Source organism: Equus quagga, chromosome 14 (genome assembly GCF_021613505.1).
Source record: "Equus quagga isolate Etosha38 chromosome 14, UCLA_HA_Equagga_1.0, whole genome shotgun sequence".
Classification (NCBI taxonomy): domain Eukaryota; kingdom Metazoa; phylum Chordata; class Mammalia; order Perissodactyla; family Equidae; genus Equus; species Equus quagga.
In genome coordinates this window covers 49,339,671-49,347,934 of record NC_060280.1, presented here as the reverse complement: position 1 = coordinate 49,347,934, position 8,264 = coordinate 49,339,671, and positions in this window count along the sequence as shown.

Here is an 8,264-nt window from a genome sequence, read left to right as displayed (position 1 = left end):
GTCATTATTGTTTCAAATATTTCCTCTGTTGCTTTCCCTCTTTCTTCTCCTTGTATTCATATTTCACACATATTATTCCTTTTGTAGTTGTCCCACACATTCCTTGGATATTTTATACTGTTCAGTCTTTTTTTCTCTTTGCTTTTCAGTTTGGGGAGTTTGTATTGACATATTCTAAAGCTCAGATATTCTTTCCACAGTTGTTTCTAGTCCACTACTGAGGCCATCAAAGGCATTCTTCATTTCTCTTACAGTGTTTTTGATCTCTAGTGTTTATCCTTGATTCTTTCTTAGAATTTCTATCTCTCTGCTTACATTACCCATCTATTTTGCATGCTACCTATTTTATCCATTGAGCCCTTAACATATTAATAACAATTGTTTTAAATTCACAGTCTGAAAAATCTAACATCTCTGCCATATCTGGGTCTCTTTCTGATGCTTGTTCTATCTCTTCAATCTTGTCTTTTACTTATTAATATGCCTTATAAGTTTTAATAAGAAGAAGGACATAATGTACTGGAGAAAATGAAGTGCAAAAAATAGGACTTTAGTATAATAGTATAAAGCTGTGGGGGTAGGGGACACATTCTTTATATGATTAAGTTTCAGTCTTTTGGTGAGCCTGAGCCCTCAGATTGTGAACTTCGCCAATTCTTCTCAACCACTTCCCCTTTTATTTGGAAAAGAATGGCTGCAGGGGGCTGGAGTTGGGTATTTCCTTTCCCCACATGGAAGGCTAGAGTTTACTGGAGTTGGGTATTTCTCTTCCCCCGCATTGGTTAGGCTCTGATAAAACCCCAGGAGGTTAGGCTCTGGTAAAATAGTTTCTCCTGAGGATGGGCCTTGCCATGAAGAATAGATGATCTGATGTATTTCAAAATGGTTATTTTTCATCAGCCCCTATGGGAAACATGAAGGGATTTTTGTCTGATCTTCATTGTGAAACCAGTAGAGCTCCTGGAGGTAAAACTCACAAAACTGAGAGTTTCCCAAGGGCTGAGTTTTTACGTCTCAGACTTGTCTACACTGAGAGTTTAGCAATTCACCAATTACAGTTCAGGTTTTCTTACTCCAGTACTGGTTGCTGTGGACGTTCTGATCCAGTAAGTTCTAATTCTCTGCATTTGCCTGTCTGTCTCTCCAATTTTGGGGGCAGGGACTTTTTCTGTGACCTCACTTGTCTGGTGAATCTAAGAAGAGGTATTGATTTTTCAGTTTATTTATATTTTTGCTTGTTAGGATTGAGGGGCAACTTCTAAGCTCCTTACACGTTGGGCTGGAAAGTAAAAGGATTCGCATGTTCTTCCCATGGATCCTCCTTCTTGGGGACTCAGCCACTACTTTAGTCACTGAATTCTTAGTTTGAAAGTTGACCTATGTACAGGTATATATCAAAGGATTATGGCTCTTTTTTTTTTTTTACATGTGTTCTTATTCTCCACCTCAGCTTTATTGAGATATAATTAACATATAATGTTGCATGACTTTTTGACAGAGAGAATGATCCAATTTCTTCCTCCTAGTCACACATTCTTGATTTCTTCTGCCAATAAACATGGAGTAGTACCATTGTTAGATACCTACTATTTTACCGCTAGGGTATTGTGGTCTATGAACTATCTCCATAGGTCTTGGTGAATCAGTCCCACTTGACTGCCCCTGAAACCTCATTACTGTGATTGTTTCCCCTTGGTTTCTGGCAGTTAATTAGCATAATCTAGCATCTATTGTTTTGGGGTTCTCTTATCTTTAGTGCTATCAGTGATCTGAATTCTGCACAGTCTCTCCTATTGACAGCCCTGGCCTGTAATTTAGAGCCACACTGAATATTTTCTGATGCTAGTACCCCTCTCACCAATGCATTCATTGTAGGCTTAATAACGTGTGTCCCCTAGGCATTCCCATAGAGCATAGTCATCCAGCAGGTCTTCTGGCCGCACTCCAGTATGTACACTTCCCTCAGGCTTTGAATCCTTTTCTCCATCATCTGTTTACAACTTTAGTCATAAAAGTCATTGCTTTTTCCACACCTCTGTGAGTCATCCTCATAATGAGTCAAACTATTTCCTGTTGTCCTGAACAGATATTAAATATTGGATTTTAGGAGAGTGCTCCCAAGTCAACAAAACTTCTCTGTCCAATTTTATGTTCCAGCTCCCTTAATCAAGCACTTTAAGAATGGAGTTCCCTATGTACACCTGTGGTTCCTGCCAGGTAAAGGCCAGCTAAGTAATACAATACCTTTGTGATATAGGCCATTTCTTTCTTTCTTTTTTTTTTTTTTGAGGAAGATTAGCCCTGAGCTAACTATTGCCATTCCTCCTCTTTTTTGCTGAGGAAGCCAAGCTGTGCCATGTCCGCACCTGGGATCCAAACCAGAGAACCCTGGGCAGCCGAGAAGCAGAACGTGCACACTTAACCGCTGTGCCACTGGGCCGGCCCCCGTCTTCCTTCTCAGGCCCAGCTTGCCTTCATTTGGGTTATTTTGTGATTTTTAAACCCTAGTTATAGGACTAGTGGCCAAAATGGTGGGTAGAGAAGTTCCCGAAGGGGGATGCTCAAAAGTTTTTTGTTGTGTGCATTTTTTAAAATGTAAACTTGATTATTTTATTGCTAATTTAAAAATATATTACTTTATATTGATTTTGAACAAAATCAATAGTGGATATATTCTTTTAAAAAGTTAATGGATTAAATCCACTATTACTATTGATTTCCAACTAATATGATGCCCTATAGTACCATTTTCAGTGAAAAGGGGCTATAGCTTACAGATTTAAGCTAAAAAAGAAAAAGACTTCTACTCAAGTCATCTGGTCAGGTAAATTCTAACAATTCCAAGAGATTGTTTGTTTTAAGAGAAAACCTCTGCATTGTTTTTCAGCTTAGTTTAGAAGAAATGCTAGCTCTTACCAAGGACGGATGGACAAATCACGTCTATAGGCTCAGAATGTTCATTAGATTCATGTGTCAGGGTCTTAGTTTTCCCTGTCAGAGCTCTGATCTTGGCATAATGTACTCACCTTGGTTGGGTTCTTAGCTGTCTTTGAAGTTTAACCAGAGTTCTAACCTAGGTTTTCAGCTTTCTCTTCCCTCCACTTGCAATAGGTTAGAGATTCTTTACATGCAACTAAAGTGACCCTCGGGCTGTCACTCCCAGCTTTCAAGTGCCAGTTTTTTTTTTTTTACCTCAGATGCTTGTTATTTCTCTAGAGAGCATTAATCATGCTTAGCAATGATTCTATGATACCACTTCCTAACATCGACTATTTCTTTCATATGTCTCAAATGCCTCACAAGTCAGTGAATGCATTCCCTTCCACCCATGCACCATCAAGATTCATCTCTGGTTTTAGCAATTGAACTGCTACCTTGTACCAGGGACTGTCTGTGCTCCAAACTACCAAGAATGATGAGGTCTTTATTGCCAGCCAGGTGGCTAGTGATGTAGCTGTAAAAACCTTATCACCTGCATTTTTCAACCACTTCTGGTAAAACTGTCACAGATTAGGTTCTCCAGAAGCAGATGCTGTGACAGAATTTGTAAGCAGATGCTGTGACAGAGTTTGGAGTGCCATATATTTACTAGTGATCAATACCTGTGAAAGGAAGGTGGACAAGGCAGGGTAGAATTGGAACTATAAAGCAGGCCCAAGGAAGCCCCATGCAAACGCTCTGGAGCAAACATCGCCCTTCTAAATATTTTGGGGCCAGAATTACTAGGCCGTTATGCCCCTACCTCATTCAGTCACTGAATGGAGGCTGACCTGGGAAAGGAAGGACGTTGGGTAAGGTGGCTCTCTGGAGATGAGGCAGAGCTTGGAAGACCTGACAGCAGGAGACTTTCTGCTCACCACGCTGCCCTCACGTAGGCAGCACATCCTTCCCCGAAGGGACCTCTGGTGACTTTTCTCTGTGTCTACCACAGATATTTAGTTACCTCTAAGTGCAGCCAAGGGGCTAGGAGACAAGAAACTTAATCTAGAAAATCCCCTTAATATGTACAAACAAGCAAATGTAGAAGCTAGGAGAATTTCTTTTTCTAATAGTAGAAATGTGTGTTTTTTTTTAAAGACTCTTTTTTGAAGCAATGAGTCTAGTTTTAAAAAAATAATATCCTGAATAACATCATTATGTTAATTTCCTTTTATTTTAATCCATCCTAAAGATATAGTGTTACAGAGTGTTGACGTTATAGCCACAGTGAAAAAAGGAATCTAAACCTGATAAGTCTTCTTAACCAGAAGAATTATTTTCAAAGTGAAAATTATATAGATTAGCATCTGTGTGGTAGGGAAATTGAAGTTAAGCAAATACCACAAACTCTTTCAGTTATCGATGTCTTTGGCAAAACCTTTTACTCATTGACATTCCTTGGTCATTCAGCTGAGTTATTTTTTCCATTAATTTTTGTAACTTTTTCAAGATATTTGAAAACATTTTTCTTGATGTTCTGTATTATTTTTAATAGATAGTAACTTCTTAATTGTAGGATTTGTTGATGGATAGTAAGTTGGAGAGTGAAGTTTAAAAGGAAAATAGGTAAACCCACAATACACCAATAAACTGTTTCAGTTATGCTTAGTAAAGATTAAATTAAGCAACAGTTTTTTTTTAAATTTTCACTTGTAACTATAGAGGAGTCAGAACAAATTGAATTCCTGCAACTGAGCAAGTTTCACCCTGATTAACATGATTATTTAAAATTTTCCTTAAGAAAGCATTTGCAATATTTTTAATAACTTTATTAAGAAGTCAGCTTTTACATATTCATAAAGTCCTTTTATTTAATGATTAATATTTTTAGAAGTGATAGCAGACCTGATCATTACATTCACTTCTGGGTCCCTAAAACCATCCACAGTGCTTAGAGCCCACACTATCCTCCATTATTACACCATCCAGGACATAGAATTCCTCACTGATTATCTCTGACATGTAGAAACTAAACCTGGAATAGAACTTGTTATATCAACATCATTAGTTAGAAACTTTTTTGTGACTTAGGGTTAGAAAATTGGCATTAGTAATAACTTGAAAGCATCTATAAAGTCAAAATTTTTTGGTGAGAAACTGCTTCTTATGAAATGCCTAGAGGATTAATGAAGGAGTATTAACAATGTCCAGTAGTTAACAATAATGATGAGTCATTGGGGCACCAGGGATGGTCCTTGGATCATCACAGAGGTGATAGGGTAGCAAGAGGAAGGTGATTTATTTAGCATGAAATACAGCATTCAGGTACAATCCTTTCCTGTAAATACGCTGTGCTGACTTCTTTCCCTTCTTCTTCAATGAAAGGGACACGCATACCCTAGATAGAGGAAAGTGTGAAAAAAGCCACATTTCAATAAGTGATTCCATAGTTAACCATGCAGCTTTATGTTTAGTCTGACATAACTAACGGTAGCAGAGTTGCTGTTGTGTGTACAAATCTCTGCCCTCACCTTTCCTAGACCACGCGGTTATCATCACTGTTCCACTTCACATCCTCACTCTCCCTCTCAGGAGTGCTCTCCTAATAGATATTTCCCTCGGAATTTATACAGTAGTTTCAGTTAAGTGATTAAATAAAAAGTGACTCACTAACAGGAGAGTAGTTTGGGCACTATTTTCTAGAGATAATATATATATCATGTTCAATTTGGATAGAAGTGTCCCAGTGCTGCAAATATGGATTACGTTTAGTCCGTTCAAGCATTTCTACCTAAAACTACATAAATGCATTATTTTATATTAGATAACTACATAGTCAAACAGAAGTGTAATATAAAAAACACTGGATTGCATATGAGTTAATAAACTGCTTTTAAGTGATATTCAAGTATAGTAACAGTGGAGGCAAAACTTCTAACCCTTGGTTTTGTATACTTTTTTTTTCTTTTGACTTCATTTATGCAGTCCATTCCTGTGCCCAAACCTGGAGAGTCCATTTTTTCTATCAGAGCTGATAAAACAATTCTAGACCTCTCTCTGTATTTTTGCTTGCAGCTACCTTTTATCAAATTTCATAAAGCAAAGAATGCTGAAAGTTTACACAGATTTTATCAGTCATAAGTATATTGTACTCACCTTCTTATTTTCTGGCCCATAAATCCAGACCGTTAGAAATTCTGGGGCTATGTCTCTGCGCATTGGATTGATAATTTGATCCATCCATTCACTACTGTGTGCCATGTACTGAGCAAGATATTAAAGACATAAAGGTGTATAATAAAAAGTTCTAGATTACATATTCTAACAAAAAGACAACCATTTACCAAATAATGGCAATACAAATATTGAAAGTAAAAGGTGAAAAATAACTATCAAATTTTACATAGATAGCAACACTTTTAGCCAAGAGGGTGGATGAAAGACTCACAGTGGAAATAATTTTAAGCTTGGCCTTATATAAATGGCATATCATCCAGGGGGAAAAAGAGAAAAAGATAATTTTAGACATATAGAGTGGCTAATACAAAGGAGAGAAGAAATTTGAAATAATGCATTGTGTTTGAGAAACTAACAAGCTTGTCAATGTACTACAAGATCATGTTAATGCAAATGAACGTGGTTATTTGCATCATCTCTGAAGAAAATATTGCAGAAGGTATTTTGGAGCATTATCAAAAATAGAAGATAATGCCTATATTTCACATAATAGCTATCACAGTATATGGTACAAAGAAGACATTCTCTAAATATATATGGACAAATTTATGTATGTTTCACCAGGGACTAGACCAAAACTGTGAAATACAGAAATCATATAATACAGGAAATAGTTAAGGAAATTGAGATTGTTTCACTTTAATTGGATTGTATTAGGCCATTGTAAGACAGCTATTTTCAAAACAATAGAAGAAGACAATGATTGTAAAAAAATGGGGTCATTGATGGAGTATGGTGCTTTCTGAATTACATTCAGTGTGTGTACCTAACATTGTAACTACCTATCTCAATTCAATCTTTCCAAAAAAGTATCTGTAGAATCTGTAGGAATGTATGGAGCAAACGTATTATGTTGATTTATCCTAAATTTTCTCAGCAAAAGTCAAAACCTAAAGGGAAATATGAGTCATCTTGTAAAGTTTCTGCTCTATTCTCTGCCATTCTAGAGCTCCTCTAGGGAAAGCATTAGCTACTCTTTACATGGGCTGCTGCATACTCAAATGCTCCTAGGGAGCATTGGCTATTTAAGTCCGAATCGACTTGGGACTATGCCTTCATGTTTCTGTATCTGCTTGAAAATTCTGCCTCTGAAATACTGATGTCATCCACACACAGAAGCTACATCAACCTCAAATAGCTGAGAGGGCACCGAGATAACCCTCAGAAAGTGTGGGTGTGCCACATATTTTTAAAAGGACTAACAGCTTAAATCAGATAATGCCACACAAGACCTTTAGATAAACTGCAAGAAGAGGGAAAAGCTTAATCTTAAATATTTTACATTGCTTAACTTGACTCTGCTGATTCACCATTCAGGTTAATGGGTCTTGCCATCAGCCTAAAGATTTTCAGTGTCTGCTAATTCAAGTTATAAAAGGAGATGATTTTCAGGTGTCAGGACAAATTAAAATCATAAAAAGACAGGGTCAAGGAATTAAGGAAAAGCACTTCATGGACTTCAGGTGGCATGTAAATTCATAAAATTTCAAGGCTGCAAAGGAACTTAAAAGAACATGATGTTCATCACATTTATTTATCTGCTACAAATGACTGGTTTTGCTCTTATGTACATATGAGGCTGCACAAGCTATTAAAATATATGAAAGGCTATCCTTTCTATTTAGGAAAAATTGATATAAAACAATCACCACCACAATTTCATTTCATTAAGAAAAGGTATATCCAAGTAGATCTTAATGCTTAAGGATAGTATTTGCTTGCTAAATCAATGAGCAATAGTGCTTGATCAATTAATCTGTCATCAAACAGATCCTGAAAACCTTTGGACACACACAAAAATACAGCATTCTGGAGAATAGAGGAATCGAAGTTATATGAGAGTTAACGTTTCACTAAATAAATGTTTTCTGGGTACCTATTTTGTGTCTGGTAATATTCTAGATGCCTGGGGATTTAATGGTGAGCAAAAGCACATGAGCTTTCTCCTCTCATTGAGCTCATTGTATGGTCTTTTGAGGGAATAAGATAGATAGATAAATAGATAATATAAATTAGTCACACGAGTGAATGCGTAATTTAAAATTAAGAGAAGAGCTGGGAAAGAATGAAAGATTTAACAAAATAATCTAGCCAAGACTTGGGCTAGA